General features: G+C 44.5%; 1 long non-coding RNA gene across 1 annotated transcript in view; it reads left to right on the top strand.

The window, feature by feature from the left end:
* The window catches only part of LOC150064945 (uncharacterized), a 55,697-nt gene extending 51,448 nt beyond the window's left edge, over positions 1–4,249 (top strand). Inside the window, exon 7 of the long non-coding RNA XR_016534856.1 lies at positions 4,168–4,249. This is a non-coding gene — a long non-coding RNA (uncharacterized LOC150064945). The remainder of the gene's footprint in view (positions 1–4,167) is intronic.
* The last annotated feature ends 6,686 nt before the right edge of the window (positions 4,250–10,935 follow it).

A 10,935-nucleotide genomic window follows, 5' to 3' on the forward strand; every position in this document is an offset into this window, starting at 1 on the left:
GTGCTGGGTCTTATGGGTAGCCCGCCTGTCAATCTCCAGTCAATGGCCTGAGGGAGGGGGCTGTTGAGGGAAGGGACAGGATTCTATATTCCTTGCCCCCCTGCTCCCGCCATTCTTTCTCGGGCGGGGTGTTGGGGTCTGAGTTAAGTTATATTCCTTGGCACCCACTCTGCTTTCCCGATGTGTTTGGGGACGCGCTGTATTACTCACGCCTTTGCGTCCGTCTGCGGGTGCTCCACGGTGGTGGGGAGTCTTTCACTCCCCTCGGTCTCCGCCGCCGCCTATGTTCCACGTCTGGGTTGCGCTGCTTCCACCGTTTGCTGGCCCGGTTCTGTGCTGGTTTCCGCAGCCGTTGGGCTCCCAGCCTGGCGCCCTCCACTGCCGCCGCTTTTCGTGGATTAGATCCGGCGCCCGCCGCCGCTTTCCCAGCGTGGAGCCGGCACCCGCTCAAGCCGCTTTTCGTGGCTTGGTCCGGTGCCAGCTGCCGCTTTTCGCGGCTTTCCGCGGCTTTCGTGGCTTGGATCCGGCGAGAGGTGGGTGAGGGATCTTTTCGTTCCGAATTCTTTCAGAAAGTTGGATGTGAGCTTTATCTGGATTTCTTTTCCGGTTTGAGTCCTCCTCCGTTGCTTTTTGAGTTTGTTGTTGTGGATTTCTTTAGGTAGTTGGCTCGTGGGACTTCCTGGTTCTCTCTTTTTGTCAGAGAGGGCTAGGCTGCGTCCCTACTGTCTCGACGCCATCTTTCTTCCTCGCTTTTCTTGTTTTTCCAGATGTGATTGGGTTTCTCCTGGTGTCTTCTTGGTTTAGATAAGCTGTCTGTTTCCTCCTCCATCTTTATTTGTATTTGTGTGTGTGTGTGTGTGTGTGTGTGTGTGTGTGTGTGTGTGTTGAAAGCAGTGCTTCTTCATCACCATGGCATTGTTTTGTTGTTGTTGTTTTGTTTTGTTTTCTCGTTTGCAATTTTGGTTACCTGTACTGGTAATGTTCTCTCCCTTTCTCTCCCTCTCTTTTTTTTCCCCTCTTTTTCTCACTCCCACCCTCTCTGTGTGTCTCTTGTGCACAGTATGTGCTTTTCCTCACTTTTTCTTTTTCTTCCTTTTCTTTCTTTCCCTCTCTCTCTCTCTCACTTCCTTGCCTCCATGCTTCCTTTCTCTTGAATTGTTACTAAGGCTTTAACTCAGGACTTAGGCTCTGTCTCTGACCTTTTTTTGCTTAAGGCTAGCACTCTACCACTTGAGCCATGGTTCCACTTACAGCTTTTTTTGGTAGTTGGTTGGAAATGAGTTTCCAATTAACTTTGCTACCTGGGCTGGCTTCAAATTGTGATCCTCATATCTTAGCCTCCTGTAGCTAGGATTGCAGGTGTGAGCCCGTGGCACCCAGCGGGTGCTATTTGTAACCTTCCAACTGTACCCTGAAGCTCAACAGTCTATTCTGAAGCCAAACAGTTATTTTTCTTGTTTTTTTAAATTTTAATTGTTGAGCAGGGCATGGAGGCTAGCTACTCAGGAGGCTGAGAACTGAGGATTGCCGTTCAAAGCCATACTGGGCACTAAAGACTGATTTTTTTTTTACTTGTAAACTAAAGTTTTATTTCTATACATGTTCAAAATATTACTCCCCAAATGTTCACAGAATACATTGTGTTTAGTCATTTATGTAAAAAAGGAACATGATGGTTTCGGTAAATATAACATTTTATTTTTCTTTGTAAAAATTGATTATTTGTGGAAACTATATCAAGGGCCCTCCTTCCCCGGCAACCAGTGGCTGTTTAGATGACTTTGAGTTAGGGCCACCTCCCGCAGTCTCTGTCCTATCTGGCCTGAGGTTGAAGTCCAGTCATCACCCGTTAGGTGCGGGCCTAAAAGATTGCCATGGTGGCTAATAAGTATTTAAAGAACCATTATCGCCAGCACATCATTTTCCTCAGCCTGGAGAAGAAAGGAGAGGATCGGGATTGCTCATTGCCCTGGCCCGAAAGCTCTTCAGTCGGCTGGGTATCAGGCATCAGCATCACAGTGGGCTCTTGGGTGGAGGCCTTTCGGGGACAAGGCCCCCCTGCCTCTACCTGGGCAGGCTGCACACTCTCTTTGAGTTGGGCATCTGCAAAGATTTTCTGCTCCTTGCTGTCTTCAATGTTTGAGGGGCTTGGCAGTTGTGAAGTGACCTCAGCAGCAGGGGTCTCAGGGTCTGCAGGCGTCTGGCCCTGGCACTGTGTGCCTTCAACCACAAGGAGCACCAGAAGTTCCTGCAGCTCCTCCTTCTTCTGCATCTTCTCCTGGGAGAGTTCCATGACACACTCATCTTTCTCCTTATAGAGTTGGTCCAGGACTTCTATCTGTTCTTTGTACAACATTATGCAGTCATCGAGGGTGCTGATGTGTTTGGACAGCTGGGCACACCGGTGCTGGAGGTCCCCTGCTGGACTCTGGTGCTCCACTTTGTCAGGCAGGGCCTGGAGGAAGCACATTCTCATCTTCTTAGACACCCGCGTGTCCTGCTTCCTGTCCCCTGAGGGACCATGGTTCCTGCTCTTGGGAAACAGGGCCTGCTGTTCCAGCTTGGTGTGGCACTGGGCTGCCAAGTTGGCCAGGCACTGGCAGTGGGCCTGCTGCTCCTGCAGCTGTTGGCTGTGTTTCACTTTTTTCACCTCAGCAACTGATTTTGCTTTCGGGTAAAAGGCCTTCATGACTTGTGGGATGTCCACAGCCTCTGGGATGGTCACGGTGGCTGGAGTTGCCTCCTCAGCCCTTGCTTCTTCCTTGTCCCCTTCTTTACCTTCCTGGAAAGCCAGGAAGCTCAGCTGGGCCTGGAGTTGCTCCTTCTCTTGTGTAGTGTCTTCCAGGCACTGGAGAGTGTCCTGCAACTCTTGGGTCAGGGTCAGGTCCTGCTGCTGCTGCTGCTCCAGCAGCTGGGCGTGCCTCAGCAGGTGCTGTTGCAGCTCCTCCTTCTCTGCACTCAGCTGCTGAATGGAGGCCATGTTCTCTTCACAGGTGGTTTTGAGTTCCTGCAGCTGGGCCAGGTACTGAGCTTTGAGCTCCTGAAGACTCTGGGCTGTTTGAAAACTTCCTTCAGCCACCTCTTTCCATTCTCCTAATTCCATCTCTCGCTGCTCCAGCTTCTCCAGAAGGTGTTCATTCTCCGTTTGCTCTGAGGTCAGGAGGCTGGTGAGCTGGTCCTTCTCAGTGCTCAGCCTATGGAAAGCTTCCTGCAGCTGCTCCAGCTGCTCTTTCAGCTCTCTCGTTTGCAGGTCTGTGCATTTCTGGGTCTCAAAGATGTTGGACTGAGCCTTGTCGCCCACTCTCTTCTGCAGTATCAGCAGCCGTTCCTGTTGCTCCAGGTTCTGGAGACTGAGGCTTTGGTTTTCCTGAACCTGGAATTGAAGTTGTTGCTCCAGGTTCTTTAAGTCAGCCTGAGATGGTCCTGCAAGGGGCTGTGCCTCTGCCAGCTTGTTCTCCATTTCTGCCAGCTTGTTCTCTAGATCCACCATCTGCCACAGGTCTTCCTCGCGCTGGTCTGTGAGTTGGTTCATCTCCTGTGAGAGCCGCCGCACCTTCTCCATCCACGTGGACCTCTCCACCCTCAGGTCCTCCGCAATCTTGTCCCTCTCCAACCTCAATGCACTCACCACACTTTGCACATTTTCTATTCTTCTTTTCAGCACTGCCCGCTCCTCTAGCACTCGTTGGAATTTTTCTATTTTCAATTTCATGTTGGACTTCTGGGTCCGGAGCACGTCCAGCTTCCCCTGTAAGTCTGCATTCAGCTCCTGCAGGTTGTCACACCTTCTGCTCTTTTCCTCGAGCTGCAGCTTCACATCACCCAGGTCTTGGATGAGCTGTCTGTTCTTCTGCTCAATGTCCTTCTGCGTGGTGGTGGGGGCAGACAAGGCCATCTCTAGGTCTAAGCTGCGTTGCTGAGAAGCCTGCAGGCGGCTGGACAGATCTTCATGCTCCACCTGACTTCGTTTGACTTCCTGTTCCATGTGGGCCTTGTTGTTATTGGGACCTGTGACACTCTTGACCCTGGCTGCTCCGACTGTGCCTGAAGGCAGGCGAGGCTCAGGGTCAGCTTGGTCTCTGGCTGCACCCTCACGTGAATTACAGACCCCAGTGGTGTTGGTCGTGGGCTTGCCTCCCCTTTTATTTTTCTTCCTTATCTTTTCAGATCCATGAAGATAGTTCTGCTGATGTTCCTGCAGTCGTTTCTTTCTTGGATTTGATCGTTCAGACGTGCCAGCTCTGGGATGGAAAAGATGGACCGGCCATATTCCCAGGCTCTTCAAAATCTCCTGTACGTACCCAATCACTAATAAGTAAGCGAGTATCCAAGTCTATCGCCAAATCACCTGGATTCTCTCGATCACCACTCAGCCACCTCTCCCTTCAACAGTTGCTGGTAGTGGTATAAGTCAACAGACAGAATACCAGTATTGCTAGGCAGCGTGGAACGTGGGCGTGGCCCCAAATCTCCTATCCCATTGGTCAGCGAAAAACAGGAACTAATAGAGGGTGTGGCCAGAATCTTGTGATCCAGGCAGAATTGGTCGAGTCTACTCCTGCAGTCCCAGCCCCATCCAACTCTGGTCTAGTTTGGGGAGAGTGTGGGACTTGCTATAGTTGGACAGGTGCAGTTTCTTTTTCAATTTTTTTTGCCAGTCCTGGATTTGAACTCAGGGCCTGATGTCTGACCTTGGACTTTCTCAAGGCTAGAGCTCTACCACTTGAGCCACAGCAACACTTCTAGCCTTTTCTATGTATGTGCATGCTAAGCAAGCACTATACCATTAGGCCAAACTCCCAGGCCTTTCATTTATTTATTTTGTTCCATATTTTTATTGTAATTAGTAAAAGGGTTACCTGATATTTGCCAGATAGAAGGTGCATTAATTCACATACCTTGATACCCTTTCACATGTCTTGGTACCCATTTCCCTCCCCCCAACACCCCCCACCCGTCTTGGTTTTCCCCCCTTCCCTATCAAATTTCAAATATCCAAATACAAATAAATTCAATATATCAGATAACAAAGTGAGATACTATACCAATATGAGATAACCAAGGGACAGCAAAGGAGATGAGAGACAACATAGTACATTAAGGACAACAATCATTCATTATATGGCTTTTGTTTCAATATCCTGGAGGTCCTTTCAATTAGCTTCACATTATATGGCCTTATGTATCAAGATTTTGCTCTATTGCAGATCTCTGCTAGTAGAGCCCAAGGTTTCTACTGATTATGACGAATGAGGGAAATCATTGAGCCTAAGTTCCTTTGAGTCTGGCTTACTTCACGTAATATGATTTTTTCTGTCTTTCCATTTCCTAACAAATGGGGCGATGTCATTCTTTCTGACAGCAGCATAGAATTCCATTGTGTACAAATACCACAACTTGTTGATCCACTCATCAACTGAGGGACATCTAGGTTGGTTCCATATCTTTGCTATGGTGAATAGTGCTGCAATGAACATTGTTGTGCTAGTGGATTTAGTATGTCCTTGTTTCTGGATGGTTGGGTAAATGCCAAGCAGTGGAATTGCTGGGTCATAGGGGAGTTCTATGTTTAGCCTTTTGAGGCACTGCCACACTGCTTTCCATAGTGGTTGAGCGAGTTTGCACTCCCACCAACAGTGTAGTAGTGATCGCTACTGGCCACATCCCCTCCAGCATCTGTTGTTATTCGTTTTCCTGATCCTGGCCATCCTAACTGGTGTGAGATGGAATCTTAGAGTTGTTTTGATTTGAATTTCTTTTATGACCAGAGATGTTGAGCACTTCTTCATGTGTCTGTAGGCCATTTTTGTTTCTTCTTCAGAGAAGACTCTCTTTAAGGCTTTGGCCCATTTTTTTAATGGGATGGTTGTTACTTTGGAGGTTAGTTTTGGAGTGATTCAATTTTTTGAGTTGTTGATATATTTTAGATATGAGGCCTTTGTCCGTTGTTTGGTTGGTGAAGATCTTCTCCCACTCTGTAGGCTTCCTGATTAGTTTACTAGCTATGTCCTTTGCCTTACCAAAACTCTGCAGTTTAATGCAGTCCCATTTATCCAGTCTTTCTCTGATTTGTTGTGATTCTTGGTCCTTATTAAGAAAGTTTCGACCTGTGCCAAGGAGGCATAGTGTGTCTCCTATTCCTTCCTGTAAAGTTTCCAGTGTGTCAGCTTTTACCTCCAGGTCTTTGATCCATTTGGAGCTAATTCTAGTGCAGGGTGACAAAGAAGGATCCAACTTTCTGCAGGTGCTTAACCAGTTCTGCCAGCACAACTTGTTGAAGAGGCTGTCTTTCTTCCATTCTATTTTTTTGGCTCCCTTGTCAAAGATTAGGTGGCCATAGGTCTGTGGTTTAATATCTAGGTCCTCAGTTCTATTCCATTGGTCTTCAGGCCTGCTCCTGTGCCAGTACCAAGCTGTTTTGATAATTAGAGCTCTGTAATAGAGTCTAAAGTTTGGAATTGAAATTCCTCCAGCGCTGTTCTTTCTGCTAAGAAGTGTTTTTGCTATACGGGGTCTTTTATTATTCCATATGAAATTTTGGATTGCCTCTTCTATTTCTTTAAAGAATGACATTGGGATATTGATGGGTATTGCATTGAATTTGTAGATAGCTCTTGGCAAGATTGTCATTTCCACAATGTTGATTCTTCCAATCCAGGAGCATGGGAGGTTTTTCCATTTCCTTAGTTCTGCTTTAATTTCCTTTCTTAGGGTTTTAAAGTTTTCGTCAAAAAGGTCCTTTACATTCTTAGTTAAGCTAATTCCTAGGTACTTTATTTTCTTTGAGGCTATTGTGAAAGGAGTTTCTTTCCTGATTATTGCCTAGTTCCTCTCACTGTTGGCGTAAAGGACGGCAGTTGATTTTTGAGGGTTGATTTTATAGCCTGCTACTCCTCCAAAGCTTTGAATCAGATCAAGGAGCTTGGGAGTAGAGTCTATAGGATTCTTTAAATACGGAATCATGTCGTCTGCAAAGAGGGATAGTTTTATTTCCTCTTTCCCTCCTTGGATCCCCTTTATGCTTGCTTCTTGCCTTATTGCACTGGCTAGGAATTCTAGTACTATGTTAAAGAGGCGTGGAGAGAGTGGGCATCCTTGTCTCGTTCCTGATTTTAGAGGGAATGGCTTTAGATTTTCACCACTAAGTGTAATACTAGCAGTAGGTTTCTCATACACAGCCTTTATTACATTGAGGAATGTTCCATGGATTCCTAGTTTCTCCAGAGCTTTTAACATAAAGGGGTGTTGGATCTTGTCAAATGCCTTTTCCGTGTCTATTGAGACAATCATGTGATTTTTGTCCTTGCTCCTGTTGATGTGTTGAATTATATTAATTGATTTGCGTATGTTGAACCAGCTTTGCCTCCCCATGATGAATCCAGTGTATAATTTTTTTGATGAGGTGTTGTAGACGGTTGGCCAGTATTTTGTTGAGAAGTTTTGCATCGATGTTCATCAAATATATAGGTCTATAGTTCTCTTTCTTTGATGAATCTCTGTCTGGTTTGGGGATGAGGGTTATACTGGCTTCATAGAATGAGTTTGGTAAGGAACCTTCATTTTCAATTTCGTTGAAGAGCTTGAGGAGTATTGGCGTGAGCTCTGCTTTGAAGACCTTATAGAATTCAGGTGTGAATCCATCTGGCCCTGAGCTTTCCTTAGGTGGAAGTTCTCTAATTGCCATTTCTATTTCAGAGCTTGAATTAGGCCTGTTGTGTTGGCTTAGTTCTTCTTGGTTCAGTGTGGGTATGTTAATATTGGCTAGGAATTCATCCATTTCATCTAGATTCTCAAATTTGTTGGCATAAAGGTTTGAGAAGTATTCCCTCATGATATTCTGGATCTTGGTAATTTCTGTCGTGATATTACCATTTTCATCTGCGATTTTGTTTATTTCGATATGCTCTCTTCTTTTTTTGGTAAGATTTGCTAAGGGCTTGTCAATTTTGTTAATTCTTTCAAAGAACCAACTCCTTGTTTTGTTGATTCTTTCTATAGTTTTTTTTTGGATTCCAAATCATTTAATTCTGCTTTGATTTTACTAATTTGCTTTCTTCTATTGGGATTAGGGTTGGTTTGTTGCTCTTTTTCCAGGATCTTAAGGTGAGACATTAACTTGTTGGTTTGCAATTTTTCCCACTTGTTGTTGTAGGCACTCAGCGCTATAAATTTTCCTCTAAGTACTGCCTTTGCTGTGTCCCAAAGGAGTTGGTATTTTGTGTGCTCCTTACTGTTAAATTTCATAAACTGTTGGATTTCTGTTCTGATCTCTTCGATGACCCATTGGTGATTCAACAATGTGTTGTTCAGTCTCCATACGTCACAGGGTTTTCGTTGGTGGAGATGTGTGTTCAGTTCCAATTTGATGCCTTTGTGGTCTGAGAGTGTGCATGGAATAATTTCAGTGTTTCTGAATCTGTCCAGGTTTGTTTTATGGCCTAAGATGTGATCTATTTTGGAAAATGTTCCATGTGCTGCTGAGAAAAATGTATATTGTGTTGTTGCTGGGTGGAATATTCTGCAGATGTCTGTTAGATCTAGTTGGTCTATATAGTTGTTCAGTTCTAAGGTTTCTCTGTTGAGTTTTTGCCTTGTTGATCTGTCCATAGGTGAGAGTGGTGTGTTAAAGTCACCGACAATCACTGTATTTGGATCTATGTATGGTTTCAGTGTAAGTAAAGTTTGCTTGATGAAGTTTGGAGCTCCGGGATTGGGTGTGTAAATATTTAGGATCGTTATGTCTTCCTGGAGGAAAGATCCCTTTAGTAGTATGTAGTAACATTCTTTGTCTTTTTTTTTTTTTACTAATTTTAGTTTGAAGTCTATTTTATCTGATATGAGGATGGCAACTCCAGCCTGTTTATGGGGGCCGTTAGCTTGATAGTTTATTCCAACCTCTCACTTTCAAAAGATGATTGTTTTTTTGGGTAAGATGTGTCTCTTGAAGACAGCAGAACGATGGCTCTTGCTTTTTGATCCAACTAGACAGCCTATGCCGTTTAATTGGAGAGTTAAGTCCATTGATATTGAGAGTTAGGATTGAGAGATATTTATTAGGTCCTACCATTTTTAAAAGCTTTTATTTGGGCCTGTGTCTTGACAGTTCTTGTGGTCCTTAGATGGTATGCTGTTTAGGTGCCATTTCTTTCCCTATATTGCATTTATTTTGGTTTTCTATGTATAGAACATCTTTGAGAATTCTCTGTAGTGTTAGTTTTGTTGCGACATATTGCTGCAGCTTTTCCCTGGAATGGAATGTTTTTATTGTTCCCTCAGTTATGAATGAGAGCTTAGCTGGGTACAGGATTCTTGGTTGGTAGTTATTTGACTTAAGGGCATGACATATATGCTTCCAGTCACTTCTTGCTTGCAGGGTCTCTGCTGAGAAATCTGGGGTTATTCTGATTGGTTTTCCTTTATAGGTTACTGAACCCTTTTCCCTGGCTTCCTTTAGGATCCTTTTTTTGGTTTCTATTGATCCAGTTTGGATTACGATGTGGCGGTGGGATGTTCTTTTCTGGTCAGGTCTGTTTGGGGTTCTAAAAGCTTCTTGTATCTGGATGAGCCTGCCCTTCTGGATGTTTGGGAAATTCTCTGAGATGATTCCCGGAAGTATATTTCCAATACCGTTGACCTCTTTCTCCACGCCCTCCTCAATACCTATTAGCCTTAAATTAGGCTTCCTAATTGTATCTTGGACCTCCTGAAGCGCTCTCTCATTTTTCCTAGATTTGGATTGACTCATTTTCTGTTCTTTCTCTAGAATAACTAAATTATCTTCAGCCCCGGAAATTCTCTCCTCTGCATTGTCTAACCTGCTATCAAAGCTATCTACTTTATTTTTCATCTCCCTTGCTTCTAATTGCTCATTTTTGATGCCTTGCATCTCTTCTTTTAGATCGTGTATGGATTTCTTTAGCTCCTTGATTTCCATTTGAATGGTTAACTCAGTAGCTTTACTTTCTTTGAACATTTGCTGGAGTTCAGTCACCGTTTTATTTGTGGATTCTATGAATTCATCCATCTTTCTTTGAAAAACCTTTATTATGGCCTCCTTTATGGCTTCTTCTTTTTCACTTATCACCTTGCTTATGGTTTCCTCTTGTTCAGCTATGGCTTCCTCCCTTATCTCTTTCTTTACATTTTCACATTTTTCATTAATGATGTTTATCAATTGCATTTGTATAGCACTTGGAAGACTCTCCTCTAGGTTTGCCAGTGACTGTTCCATTGTCTGTTTACATTGGGTGGGGGATGTTGTTTCCTGATTTGACATTTTTCTTGAGTTTCTTGTTCTGCCCATTTGAAAATGGGAGCAAGATTAATACTAAACACGATTATAGTTTTTCAGATATAACCAACCTAGACCTCTGTAGCTGGCAGACTCTAGATGTTCACAAGTTTTGGTTGGTGTTATCACTCTTTCTTTTTGTGCAGTTACCAACCAGTCTAATAAGCCACTGATAAGCGATTTATACCCAAAACAATAAGCCTCTCAATCCAATCTCTACTGTCTTTAAGTCCCTCTGAGCCTCGAGAATAATTAAACACCTAGATATACAGTGTTGCTCAACAGCCATCAAGTGTAGATCCATGCAGTATAAGGGTTGAAAAAGACGAACAGAGGTCCAGAGATAGAAAAATAGAATGAGAGAGGTCAGAGGGGGTAAGTAGGTAGCGTATTTGAGTACAAAGTTTGGAAAGCATTAGAAAAAAACTTATGTGTTGCTGCACGACTAGCTTTTAGCCCAACCAGTGGCCTCACAGTGGACCATGGGATGGCTCTGCGAGCTTCCGTCTGAGCGCGGTTGGCGGATGTTTTCCTGTGCTGTTTCCAGGGGCGGCCCCAAGCCAAGGGTCTGAGGGTTGAGAGTTTCAGAGACTCTCAGCAGGACCAGCAGGAGACCCTTCTGTTACCAGGGGCAGGGCCCAGCT

Source organism: Megascapheus bottae, chromosome 3 (assembly GCF_031878675.1).
Source record: "Megascapheus bottae isolate mThoBot1 chromosome 3, mThoBot2.hap1, whole genome shotgun sequence".
Classification (NCBI taxonomy): domain Eukaryota; kingdom Metazoa; phylum Chordata; class Mammalia; order Rodentia; family Geomyidae; genus Megascapheus; species Megascapheus bottae.